Below are 15,416 nucleotides of genomic sequence, written 5' to 3' on the forward strand. Positions count from 1 at the left end.
TCAATTAAAACATAAAATACTAATTAAATGCAATAAATATACATTAAAAGTATAATAATAATAATAATAATAATAATAATAACTATAAAAAAATTTTAGTTACAAATATTGAAATTCTACAATTTATACATGTTAATACTCTTACTACTACATTATTTGATCTATTTATGCATATTACATACGAGTAATGCTAGGTAGCCAAAGAATAATTACAATATAGAAATATCACGTAAAAATTTTCATTCTCTTGATAAGTAAGTGACATATACCTTCTCATCACTTATTCTTCTTATCACCTACCATTTTGCTGCATGCTTGAAGTCATTAATGTTCTTTCCAAAATCAATTTCAGTTTCTCCCAAATCAAATCCCTAATATCTCTCAATCACATTATTATCCATTAAAATGCAATAATTCTCTCCAAAAATTATAGAAGTTAAATTAAAAATTTTTAACAACTTTTACTATACAACTTATATTTTACATATAGTCTATTAAAAAATAAAATATAAAATATAAAATATAAATAAAAATTAAAAAATAAATTTTTAAAAATAATTATTAACTCATCATATTAAAATCAATAAATAAGCATACATATGAATATTAAATAAAAATATTAAAATAATTAAAATCATGACCTCTTAATGTACATATGAGATAATTTGAAGAATACAATAAGACGTATAGTTTAAAATTTGATAATATTAATTATAAAATTTAATAATTATGGACATCATAGGTATGAAATTAAGAATATTATGAGTACAAAATTATGGATATTATTAATATGAAATTATAGATGTTATGGATAAATTTATCAATTCAATAAATTAATTTAAGAATTTGACATTTTTTTAAATTCAATTATGATAAAATTTAAAAATATCTGTTTTAACTTTATAGTTACTTATATAATAACTAAAAAATAATAAGTGTATGGATGTAATATCTAATAAATATGAATTTAATTTTTAGATGTTAGTTGTATGTAATTATGGATGTTATTTATATGAACGTATGAATGTTATGTGTATGAACTTAGCTAGTACAATATAATTATAAATACACATAAAAACACAAAAAAATTAAATCAGTTTATTACCATACCTCATCAAAGCTACTGTAATTTTTCATATTCTCAAAAATTGGTTAACTGACAACAACCTCGACGGATAAGTCCGTCTGTTCAAATTCTTCAGCACCTTCTACCATATGTACCATATTAAGGTTGAATTCAAATGACATACTATTTGCAATGATAAAGAAGCCTTCTTGTAAAATTCCTTAGCCTATTCTAATTGTGCTTGCAATGGTATTAGAGTTGTGAATTTTGAATAAAAATAATTGAATTAACGAAAACAAAATCATATTAGGGTAGCTTTCAGATTTTGTATCTCCATTAAATGATGATAAATGACTTAACAAAAATAAAAAATCAATTACAATTAATTCATTTAATACAAATTATCGTTACCATTCTTTATAATTATTATTAGTCTTTATTGTATTCTTAAATATAAAAATCAAATTATAAAAGGTAATTCGATTTACACACGGTTTAGGCAGCCCAAAGTAATTCGAATGGCACTCATTCGAATTACAAAGCCTTCCCTATAAATAGAGTTCGAATTGAGCTAATTCGAACTGCAATCCCAAACCCCTGTCCTACCAAATTCCAGAGAAAACTCTTTTCCTACGAATCCAATAAAGTGTTCAACATGATATTATGCTGATGGGAGATAACTCGGACCGACTTTATTGTTTGAATGGAGTTGCCCATATAACTAGTGTCATTAATGAAGAGGTTGGTGCGCACTTTTTCTTTTAAAATAGAATTTAATGTGTTGCTTTTTTTTTTTTTTGCTTTTTGTTTGTTATAATGGTAGTCATTATTTACCGTTGTTAAGTTAGATAGAGTGGTTATATTAGTGGCTTATTAGTGCGTAAACGTTCGACGGATCAATTTCTAATTTGGATAGTGATTACAAATTATAAATAGAAAAGTATAAGTAGTAAAGATAACAGAGGGTGAAACTTATTTAGAGTAAATTTTTTTTTTGTTAACAAGAATAGTAATCATTGAAGTAAATTTTTTATGTTAATGTTATACTAGTTTTAAGAAAATATTTTTTTATTAGGCCTAGTTTGATGTATATATGATGTTATTTTTCATCATAATGCGTAACATTATTTGGTAGAGACAAGTTGTATTATTTGGATTAAGATATGCATTAGTGAATGATGTTGTATAAATATGTTCCGAGTTGAGAGACAATCTGATACGTTCTTTATACAGCCCCACCGATATATCACGAGCATACGATGGCAGCAGGGTATGCGCCTGGATGAGAGGATCGTTCCGTACTTGCAGATGGCCGGTTTATACCATCTTACGAGGCTGAACGAGAGCTGATTTATGTTAGATGAGCCCCTGGTTAGTGCATTTGTGAAGCGATGGCGTCCGGAAACGCACACGTTTCATATGCCGTTCGAGGAGTGCACGATTACATCACAGGACGTGGCATACCTGTTAGGGCTGTCGATCAATGGACATTATGTTAGTGGTTTCCTGACAGATTTTCAGACGTACATCGAGGGTAGTCGCCCAGCTTGGGCATGGTTCGAGGAGCTACTGGGTGTATTGCCTCCTGCGAACTGCATCCAGAAGTTCGCAGTGAACTGCAGCTGGTTCCACGAGACATTCGGAGAGCTTTCTGATGGAGCCGATGAGCCCACTATTAGGAGGTATGCCTGGGCCTATATCATGATGTTGTTGGGGACTCAACTATTTGGTGATAAGTCTGGTACTCGCACAGGAATGCCTCAATACACGGTGCCCATCCACTCGCACATAAGAATTAGATAAACATTGGGTTGCCTCCCAACAAGCGCTTCTTTAATGTCAATAGCTTGACAGTGGGCTCTCATGGAGCCTCACAGATGTGCAGAGCTTTGTTGAGACTCTCCAACACCAAACTTAGAGTTTGGATATGGGAGTTCAACACCAAACATAGAGTTTGGTTGTGGCCTCCCAACACCAAACTTAGAGTTTGACTGTGGGGGCTCTGGTTGACTCTGCTTTGAGAGAAGCTTTTCATGCTTCCACTCCATAGTTGCAGAGGGAGATCCTTGGGTTTTGAATACAAGGGAGTTCTCATTCCATTGAAGGACTATTTCACCTCTGTCAACATCAATCACAGCTCTTGTTGTGGCCAGGAAAGGTCTTCCTAGGATGATGGATTCATCCTCTTCCTTTCCAGTATCCAGGACTATGAAATCAGCAGGGATGTAAAGGCCCTCAACTTTTACCAATACATCTTCTACGTGTCCATAAGCCTGTCTTCTTGAGCTGTCTGCCATCTCTAGTGAGATTTTAGCAGCTTGCACCCCATAGATTCCCAGTTTCTCTATTACAGAGAGGGGCATGAGGTTTATTCCTGAACCAAGGTCACACAGAGCCTTAAAGATCATGGTGCCTATGGTACAGGGTATTATGAACTTTCCAGGATCCTGTCTCTTCTGAGGTAATGTCAGTTGATCCAGATCACTTAGTTCATTGATGAACAAGGGAGGTTCAACTTCCCAAGCATCAATGCCAAACAATTTGGCATTCAGCTTCATGATTGCACCAAGAAACTTGGCAGTTTGCTCTTCAGTGACATCCTCATTCTCTTCAGAAGAGGAATACTCATCAGAGCTCATGAAGGGCATAAGGAGGTTCAATGGAATCTCTATGGTCTCTAGATGAGCCTCAGAGTCCTTTGGTTCCTCAGAGGGAAGCTCCTTATTGGTCACTGGACGTCCCAGGAGGTCTTCCTCCTTGGGATTCACGTCCTCTCCTCTCCTCACAGGTTCGGCCAGGGCACTTATGTCAATGGCCTTGCACTCTCCTTTTGGGTTCTCTTCTGTATTGCTTGGGAGAGTACTAGGAGGGATATCAGTGATCCTTTTACTCAGCTGGCCCACTTGTGCTTCCAAATTTCTAATGGAAGATCTGGTTTCATTCATGAAACTTACAGTGGCCTTAGATAGATCAGAGACTAGATTTGCTAAATTAGAAGCATTTTGTTCAGAGTTCTCTGTCTGTTGCTGAGTTGATGATGGAAAAGGTTTGCTATTGCTAAACCTGTTTCTTCCACCATTATTAAAGCCTTGTTGGGGCTTTTGATCCTTCCATGAGAAATTTGGATGATTTCTCCATGTTGAGTTATAGGTGTTTCCATAAGGTTCACCTAAGTAATTTACCTCTGCTATTGCAGGGTTCTCAGGATCATAGGCTTCTTCTTCAGAAGATGCCTCTTGAGTACTGTTGGATGCAGCTTGCATTCCATGCAGACTCTGAGAGATCATATTGACTTGCTGAGTCAATATTTTATTCTGAGCCAATATGGCATTCAGAGTATCAACCTCAAGAACTCCCTTCTTCATAGGCGTCCTATTACTCACAGGATTCCTTTCAGAAGTGTATATGAACTGGTTATTAGCAACCATGTCAATGAGTTCTTGAGCTTCTGCAGGCGTTTTCTTTAGGTGAATGGATCCACCTGCAGAAGTGTCCAGTGACATCTTTGATAGCTCAGATAAACCATCATAGAATATATCCAGGATGGTCCATTCTGAAAGCATGTCAGAAGGACACTTTTTGGTCAACTGTTTGTATCTTTCCCAAGCTTCATAGAGGGATTCACCTTCTTTCTGTCTGAAGGTTTGAACATCAGCTCTAAGCTTGCTCAGCTTTTGAGGAGGAAAGTACTTGGCTAAGAAAGCCGTGACCAGCTTATCCCAAGAGTTCAGGCTGTCTTTAGGTTGAGAATCCAACCATAATCTAGCTCTGTCTCTTATAGCAAAAGGGAAAAGCATGAGCCTGTAGACTTCAGGATTTATTCCATTAGTCTTAACAGTATCACATATCTGCAAGAATTCAGTCAAGAACTGAAAAGGATCTTCAGATGGAAGTCCATGAAACTTGCAGTTCTGCTGCATCAGAGAAACTAATTGAGGTTTCAGCTCAAAGTTGTTTGCTCCAATGGCAGGAATGGAGATGCTTCTTCCATGTAAATTGGAATTAGGTGCAGTAAAGTCACCAAGCATCTTTCTTACATTATTATTATTTTCGGCTGCCATCTCCTCTGCCTGTTTGAAAATTTCTGAAAGGTTATCTCTGGATTGTTGTATTTTAGCTTCTCTTAATTTTCTCTTCAGAGTCCTTTCAGGTTCTGGATCTGCTTCCACAAGAATGTTCTTATCCTTGCTCCTGCTCATATACAAGGAAGAATGGACAGAAAAATAATAATAATAATAGAGATCCTTTATACCACAGTATAGGGATCCCTTTGTAAGTAGAAGAAGAGGGGGAGATAAAGGATGTGATGTAAAGGAAGAAACACAACTGTGAGGATTGGAATGTGAGATGAGATGTTAGGACATGAATGAATAAATAGAATGAGATGGGGGAGGAATAATTTTCGAAAATTATTTTGAAAAAGAGTTAGTGATTTTTGAAAATAGTTTTTGAAAAATATTTAGTAATTTTCGAAAATTAAGTTTTTTTTTTAAATTAAAATAATTAATAAATTAAAAAGAATTTTTGAAAAAGGGGAGAGATATTTTCGAAAAATGAGAGAGAGAGAGTTAGTTAGGTAGTTTTGAAAAAGTTAAGAAACAAACAAAAAGTTAGTTAGTTGGTTGAAACAAATTTTGAAAAGATAAGAAGTTAGGAAGTTAGAAAAGATATTTTTGAAAAAGATAAGATAAGAAGATATTTTTGAAAAGATATGATAGGAATTAGTTTTTGAAAAAGATTTGATTTTTAAAATCACAATTAATGACTTGATTCATAAGAAATCACAAGATATGATTCTAGAACTTAAAGTTTGAATCTTTCTTAACAAGCAAGTAACAAACTTCAAATTTTTGAATCAAAACATTAATTATTTATGTTATTTTAGAAAATTATGATATAAGATAAGAAAAAGATTTTTGAAAAATATTTTTGGAATTTTCGAAAATAACTAATAATTTTGAAAAAGATTTGATTTTTGAAAAAGAGATTGAAAAAGATAAGATTTTCAAATTGAAAATTTGATTTGACTCATAAGAACAACTAGATTTTAAAATTTTTTTTTTTTTGAAAAAGTCCATCCAAATTTTCGAATTTGATGAGAGAAAAAGGGAAAGATATTTTTTTGATTTTTGAATTTTTATGATGCAAGAGAAAAACACTAAAATGATGCAATGCATGAAATTTTTGAATTAAAATATGTGATGCATGCATGAATGCTATGAATGTCAAGATGAACACCAAGAACACTTTGAATGTCATGATGAACATCAAGAACATATTTTTGAAAAATTTTTAATGCAAGGAAAACATGCAAGACACCAAACTTAGAATTCTTTAATGCTTAGACACTAAGAATTCAAGAATGCATATGATAAACATGAAAGGACACAAAACAAAAAATCATCAAGATCAAACAAGAAGACTTACCAAGAACAACTTGAAGATCATGAAGAACACTATGAATGCATGATATTTTCGAAAAATGCAAGATGCATATGCAAGTGACACCAAACTTATAATATGACTCAAGACTCAAACAAGAAACACAAAATATTTTTTATTTTTATGATTTTCTAATTTTTTTTTGGATTTTTTTTTTCGAAAATTATTGTGAGAAGTAAGAATAAGGATTTCAAAGTTTTTAATATGAATTCCAGGAATCTTGCCATGTTAGTCTTAAAGCTCCAATCAAAGGGTCAGGCATGGCTTAATAGCCAGCCAAGCTTTAATAAAAATATGAGTGTAATTCAGACATGACAAGCCTAACATACCCTATCCAAAAGGATTGGGCATGACTCCACTGAAGTGATTAGCCAATCCCAAAGCAGTTTGGGTATGGCTTTACAGCCAGATAGGCTTTAGCATGCTTCATGAAACACTAGAATTCATTCTTAAAAATTTTGAAGCCATAGAATAATTTATTTTTGAAAACATTATTTTTAGTAAAAATTTTTTTTTTTCGAAAACAAAGGAAAATATTTTTGAAAGATTTTTGAAAACAAAACAAAAAGAAAATTACCTAATCTGAGCAACAGGATGAACCGTCAGTTGTCCACACACGAACAATCCCCGGCAACGGCGCCAAAAACTTGGTGCACGAAATTGTGACAGACTGTAAAACTAGATCAGAGTATCTGGCCTAAGAAGCCATTACCAGAGATCACAATTTCGTGCACCACTCGTCCAAAAAAGTCGGTGAAAATAGGCTTGCAAATCGTCCACCTACCCACCCACTCGCACAGGACTCGTCTTCAACACTGCAACACTACCAGGTATCGTCATCTGCACACCTAGGACCCATCGCAACAACTCATTGTATGACTCATCCCAATCTCCGTAAATCTGAGCCACGACCTTCTGCTTAGCCAACCAAACCCTCTTATAAGTCGGCCTAAATCCGAAATGTGCCTCTGTCGCACTCAGCAGTACCTTGATATAGACGGCTGCATCAACTCTAACCATTGGCAGTATGAAGGCCGAGATCACATGATAATCAAGACTCCTGTGATCGCTTGAGATCGACATGGATAGACAAGTATGAGGTCCATTGTACAGTTTTACCTTCCAAATACCTCTGTGCTAGCAGAGACTGATCCTAATCAACCATGTGCACCCGTTGCCTAATTCCATACACTTCCCGAGGTACTTGCGATAATCGGACTCTACCACTTTGTACTGTATCCTGCGTCGAATGCTATATGTCTTCACGTTTAACACGACCTCCTCTTTGTCCTGAAACTGTTGACCAACCTAAAACTCTGATAGACCTCCGGTACTTTGAGTATCTCTGGCACCAAATCCAATAGGTTCTCCAGGAAGCCCCTTCTGTATCATGGCATCCAAGTCCAAAGATGAAAAGTGCGGGGGTACTGCTGAGTCCCTGAGCTGGACGCTCCGCCAGCCCCAAGTGGATTACTCGCTGCTATGTCATCACCGCTATTCGGCAATGATGTCTGGCTCCACATCATCAGCGTCATCATCATTCGACAATGCATTGTCTATACCATCCGGTGTCCCACACTATGATAAGTCTGTCGCCCTATCAATAATACCAACTTCTCCGTCACTATTGCGGTTGAGATCAACTGCGAACGGGGAGGCAACCACCATTTCCTGAAGTGCAATCATAGGCACGGATGAAGATGCACCAACAGGCCTCGAACTAGAACAGGCTGCCGTTGCTGGAGTTTGGGCATTCCGGTTCGAACCACTTGAGCTAGAAACCACATCTACAAGATTTGCCAACAGCTTAGGTGTCCTGACCTCGGGAAACTGCCGATGACAATGGAACAGAACCTCCAAATCCTCGTCACTCCGATCCCTATGACAAATGAATCGTATTTCACATCATCTCGCAGAACTGAAATCGGAATGTGATAGAATAACTTCTCAACCCATTTCACGCCTTGCAACCCTAGTTTCTGTATTATAGAATTCAGGAAGTAAGCGAAACTCGTTGTAGGTTTCAGAAAAATACTGGGGGAATTCTTATCAGTAAACTTAATACCAGAACATGTTATTTCTTAATCGACCCTCTATAGTGCACCAACACTAAAAAACTCTCTTCACTAGCCATTGTGTTTCACTCTAATAGGAGGAATTCACGTTACACCATATTTATACACGTCGGGGCTTGATAATTCGAAGCAGTCAATTTCGAATTATATACATATAATTCAAAACAGACCCATTCAAATTACTAGGGACGTCCTTGCATGCATAATTCGAATCACCCTGATTCAAACTACCTTAAGACTACATGCATGCATAATTCGAATTGGCCAAATTCGAATTACCAGCATCACTACTAATTCGATTTGGACTAATTCGAATTAGTGTTGGTTTGTCTAATTCGAATGGGACTCATTCGAATTACATAAGAATGTGTCTTTGGGAGATTCAAATAACGTTTTTCAATTTGGTAGAATTGTATAATTTGGGCCTCCATTTGATTTTTTTTTTGTGACTCCTCTATTTGGTTTAATTGTGCATTTTGTCCTTTTCTTTACATATTATTTTATTTTTGATGAATCACTTAAATATTAACTGATATGGTGTTTAACAAACTTTTAGAGGTGTATGTGTACAAACAATGTGCCAAGGGCAAATTGTAGGAAAAATATAGTCCATAAAACATGTTATCGACAAAACAATCCTTAAAAAATTTGAAAATATAACAAAAATAACTAATAAATATTATATTTTTTATAAGTAACAAAAAAACTTTCGTATTTACCAAACGACTTATTTATTTGATTTGAACTGTGTCAATATTTGAATAAATATTTATAAAATACATAAAAAAAATAAAAACTAAATTTGATCTCTAGATTTTATTTTTTATTTTTTAAAAAATTTGGTCATTCACAATAAAAAATAAAAAAATAAGTTGACATAAAAAATTACCAAATTTTAAGAATGAAAAGGTTTTATTTTTTTGGTGATGCTTGCAAAAAATTGTATCAAAATCTTATTTCTAAATTTTTTTAAAAAAATATATATTTAATATCTAATTCTTTTTATCATAATTTTAAATTTTTTAAGCACTTATTTATCGTTAGCATCTTTTAGATTTTTTTTTTTGGTTAACCATGTGAGTTTTTTTAGTACTATTTTAACAATTTATTCTTTTTATTTGTAAAAGTATAATCCGTCGAGAATGTATTATCAATCCATCGGAAGCATATTTTATGGATAACTATTTTTGCATTTGTAAAAAATACAATGTACAGAGAGTAGCATATCAAACATTGTTCTGTCGAATATTATGTGGAGAAAGAAAAAAAATTAACTGCTCCGAACAATTATTCTAAAAGATAACGAGACTTTTAATAAAAAAAAAATTTTATTCTGGCCCTTAAACTTTATTTCATTGAGATTAATTAGTCCTTCTGATAATATAATATTTTTAAGTAATTATTTAAATTAGTCCTTAAGAATTTTAAAAATAAATATTTTAGTTCTTAAAAAAAATTAATACACAATTTAATTTTTAAGGTTTTATTCCGACAGAAAAATCAGTTTACAGTTTATTTTCCGGCAAAGTAATTACCCAGATCAGTCCCTAAGAATTTTAAAAACGAACACTTTAGTCTCAAAAAAAATTAATACACAGATCAATTTTCAATGTTTTTCTCTCTTAGACATAACAGTCTTCAATCCAAAAAAATAAAATAAAATAATAATAATAATAATAATAATAATATTATTATTATTATTATTATTATTATTATTATTATTATTATTATTAATTGCATAATAATATTGTACCATAATTTTTTATATTTTTTGAACAAAAGTAATAATAAATTTATTCATTAGATTATTATGTATGCATTTTATAATATTTATTGTCACTAAATAATAATAATAATAATAATAATAATAATAATAATAATAATAATAATAATAATAATAATAATAAATAAATAAATAAATAAATAAATAAATAAATAAATAAAATTATTAGAGATTATTCTACAAAAAATTTAAAGTTAAAATTATTTGATATTTTTGTATTTAATATAATCAAAAGATGTCCTATTTTAAAAATTATGTTTGTATTAAAAGAAAATATTTTAATTTAAATTTCAAAGCATTATTATTCACCTTACTTGTTTCTAATAAAAAAGAATGTATTAATATTATTATCATTATTATTATAATTGCATAATATTATTATTATTATTTTTTATATTTTTTGGACAAAAGTAATAATAAATTTATTCGTTAGATATATATATATATATATATATATATATATATTATAAATACATACATAAAAATCTAATGAATAAATTTATTATTATTTTTGTCTAAAAAATATAAAAAATTATGGTACAATATTATTATGTAATTGATAATAATAATAATAATAATAATAATTTTATTTTATTTTTTTCAGACAGAGGACTGCTAGAGCATCTCTAATGGTGAGTTCCTCTTTGTCTCTTTTCTGACATATAGGAACTCTAACCATTGGAGGAGAGAAGGAGTGAGTTCTCGCACAAGGATCAAAGTAAGGGAGTCCCTCTAAGCAGGGACTCAAATTAACCAATAATAACTTGCCATTTGGTAAGTTATTATAAAAAAATAATAATATAAAATCTGAAATAATTAAATAATTAAATAATAATTAAATTAGTAATAATTATAATAAAAATTATATTAAATAATTATATTTTTATTTAATTAATAATTTATATTAATTATTTAAATAATAATTAATTAGATTAAATAATTAAGTTTTTATTTAATTAATAATTTATATTAATTATTTATATTATAATTAATATTGAATATTATTTATATTATTATATTAAATTATAATTAATTAAATTTACTTACATTAAAAAATAAATTTAATTTTTATACCTTATAAAATAATTTTTAGTTGAGTTGGTTATTTTTATTTTTAAAATTTAAAATGCTAATGATATTATTAAAATTAGCAGTTGTAAACACAAAACTATAAATTAGTATAATCTCGAATTATATATTGTGTATTATTATTATATATGAATTTATTTAATATTAATATTTTTTAATAATGAATTATTTTTAAATTTATAAATTTAAATAATATTATTAAAAAAAATTAATTATATTAATTTTAAGTATTTTAATTAATTAATTAAGTGGGACCACAATAGGGACTAAAGTTAGTTCCTCCTAACGGAGAAGAGAGAGATGCTTTGAGTTCCTATTTATTGTTTATGACGCAAAAGCTGATGTGGAGTTACTTTTTATGACAGGTGAGCCATAAACAGGAACTGGGATGAGTTCCCTACTGGAGATGGTCTTATGTCTAATGAAGAAAAATATTGGAAATTGATCTGTGTATTAACTTTTTTTGGGAGCTAAAATGTCCGTTTTTAAAATTCTTGAGGACTAATCTGGGTAATTACTCTGCTGAAAAATAAATTGGGGACTGATTTGTCTGTAAGACCTTGGGAATTGATTTGTGTATTAATTTTTCTTGGAAACTAAAATGTCCGCTTTTAAAACTCTTGAAAACTGATTTGGGTAATTACTCAATATTTTTTTATTAACAAAACATACTTCTGTAACACGTTAAACTATTTATTTATTCCAATTATTCGTTAACTGTTAATTAGGATTAACAAATTTTTTTTATTGGAGACTCGTTATCTTTTGGGAGTAATTGTCTGGGACTGTTTAAGATTTTATTTATTTTTTTATTATCTTTATTTATATACATTGACTAAATTTATTATGTAACATTTAAGAAATATTAGTATTTTTAATTTTTTTACTTATAAAATTAAACGGATGATATATTTTTTAAATCTTTTTAATTTTGTTTAGAAAAATTGTTAAGATATTATATTGAGTATATACCCATTTTGGTCCTCAAAGAATTTCAGACTAGACACTTTAGTCCCCAACTAAAATTAATTATCGATTGGTCCCTAACAATTAACTCCGTCAGTCACTTAGGTCCTTTACTCCATTAATTCTAACGGAGGACAAAATAGTCCATGACAACTCTAACAGGGGACAAAATGGTCTCTGATCTCCTCTGTTCGAAAACGACACTGTTCTCTCCCAATTTTCATCATATCTCATATAACACTAACAGTCTAACACTGTAACTTCAAACTACACAATGCACACTATAAATTTAATGTTCACAAAAAAAAAAAATCTCAACTTGTTCTCAACCAATTCATACTCAGGAAACTAATGCCTATGTCTCTCAACTAGTTGTCGTCTTCGATGGATCCCATGAATATAGATAGCAAGTCTGATTTGTTAAGACTCATCGTCGTCGTTGCCATCTCCCTCCTCCTCTGCCCTAACATCTCCATGACCACATTGTCCACCACTCCGATCGCTTCCTTCAACTTCTTCTCCGAATCAATGTTCAGTAATCGCTTCAGTTTCCATATGAGCAGCAACGGTGACATTGCTCGTTGTAATAGCTTGGATGCGAGGTCGAAGCTGTCTACCAACTTGGACTCCGGGAAAGAAGGAATGAAACACTCAGTGTCTATTTCAAATGAGAATTTTCATATGATGTCAAAGGAGAATCTTCTCATGATGTCATAATATCCAATAATCTATATTGCTTGTCGGAGAGTGGAGAAAGGCGTGCCCTTGGAGTAGTTGTAGAACTTGGTCTTGAGGATGTCGTGGACGTTGTCGGCGTTGGAGATGATGTTATCAAAGACGTGGAAGTGGATGCTTTAGGTGGGTGAAGTGCAGAGGAGGTGGATGTACCAGTCACAAAGATTTAGGAAGTGTGTGGTCCATGACATGTTAAGGTAGGTGCGACACATGTGACAATTACACCATGCCTTAATCTTGAAGCTAAAGAGGAGGAAGAAAAAGATGGAAAAGAAGATTGTGGAGGTGAAGAAGGAGAATATGAATGTTAGGGTTATGCGAGATATGATAAAAATTGGGGAAGAACAGTGTCGTTTTCGAATAAAGGGGTCAGGGATCATTTTGTCCCTTGTTAGAGTTGTCAGGGATCATTTTGTCCCATGTTAGAGTTTTCAGGGACCATTTTGTCTTCCGTTAGAGTTGACGGAGCCAAGGACCTAAGTGACTGACGAAATTAATTGTTAGAGACCAATCGAGTAATTAATTTTTATTGGGGACTAAAATGTCTGGTTTAAAATTCTTTGAGGACCAAAATGGGTATATACTCTATTATATTATTATGATTATGTTAAATTTTAGCTATACTTAATTTAAATTAACTATCCTAGTTCATATAAACTCATTTTTATTTGAAAAAGTGCATATTTTATTTTATAATAAATAATAAAAATTTAACACAATATTTTATCTAAAATAGATATAACAAATGAGAATATTTATGTTAACTATTTACTTATATATAATATAAAGGATTTAAATTTTAATATTTTAGAATAATTAGCAATAAATGGGTAAAACTGATAATAATAATTAATAACATTGTTATTAATATGTATATTTTTTATTCAATTTTTATAAATAAAAAATTTAAAATTACTAATATTTTTAAATTTTTATCGAATAAGTTTAGCTAATATATATAAAAACTGTAATAAAAATAGAAAAAAAATTATAAACAGTTTCTGATGATTATTCTAAAAGATAAAAAGATCCCAACAAAAAAATTTTATCAATTTTAATTGCATTTAACAGATAGAATAACTGATTAATATATTACGTAGATATGTTTTATTAACTCAAAAAAGAGATTATTACTATATATCTGGCCCAAATAGAACAAAAAACACCTGCAATTAATATTAACTATTTCACTAAATTCTTTGACAAAAAGAGCATCTCAATTCTCAACAAAAAAAAACACGGGCAGTGCTACAGTGATGAAATGAAGAATTTTCATTACATGTTGAAACAAGGTGGAGTGCATGGATATTGGACGCGTGTAAAGATGTTTCCCAAGACAAAACAAATCTGACGGAAGCAGAGGAACAACAGGCTTTAACTTGTCAAAGTGATTAATAAGTTAGGTAGTAGATTATGTTAATTAATGTAGTTAAATGTTTGGGCCAATTTGATTTGAAGCCCAAAAATTTTTTTTGAAGCTGTGTTATTCGTTGAAGCTGTGTTATTCGTTGAACACCGAGTAAAATTGCGTATGTCAGTCGCCCAACCCAGTTCTCGTCACCCACAGAAAAACGTCTATAAATAATTAATATTTTCGGTCAAGATAAAATCGGACGCTATTTACTAATTTTCTTCTTTAACCGTAGATATTTTCCAATATTAGCATCTTATACAATATTTTTTTTTTCTTCGCATTGTAAAATTAATTATTATAATTCTTGGTCATTGTTTATTATTCTAATTTGTTATAATATGTATTATTGTTTCTAATGAAATTGATAAATTAAGTCAAAAATTAACCCTAAATAATAATAAAAACCTAATTAGTAAAAACCTGGAATCCAAAACAGTAAACAATTTAGGATTATTGATAGTATTCATAGAAACTGCAAAAATATATTATTTTATATATTACTTTTAATTTAATAAATAAATATTAATTTTTATTAAAAAAATTATAACAAACTAAAATATATTTTTATAAAAAATATCATATAAAATAAATACTAAAAGAAGTATTAAAAATGATTAAATATACTTAAAAATAATATTATAATTTTTTAGTAATTTACTAATTATCTATCTAAAAGTGATTTTAACCAATATTATCCAAACAATTTCATTTTATCAAAATTAATTTTAATATAGAATTGCCAAACATAGATTATGTTGGCACAAAATCACTTATCTTCGAAATCAGTTTTACAAAATCACTTTCTTTCAAATTTCAGTTTAACCAACTCTAATCCAAACACACACT

The 15,416-nt window shown here is 30.7% G+C and overlaps 1 non-coding gene across 1 annotated transcript; it reads left to right on the forward strand.

Moving 5' to 3' along the window:
• The first annotated feature begins 4,623 nt into the window (after window positions 1-4,623).
• On the forward strand, window positions 4,624-4,731 carry LOC148575044 (small nucleolar RNA R71). Its single transcript, XR_015905735.1, has one exon. It is a non-coding gene; the product is annotated as a small nucleolar RNA R71 (small nucleolar RNA).
• The last annotated feature ends 10,685 nt before the right edge of the window (window positions 4,732-15,416 follow it).

Source organism: Arachis ipaensis, chromosome B2 (genome assembly GCF_059453495.1).
Source record: "Arachis ipaensis isolate K30076 ecotype BB chromosome B2, ASM5945349v1, whole genome shotgun sequence".
In the NCBI taxonomy this organism is placed as follows: Eukaryota; Viridiplantae; Streptophyta; class Magnoliopsida; order Fabales; family Fabaceae; genus Arachis; species Arachis ipaensis.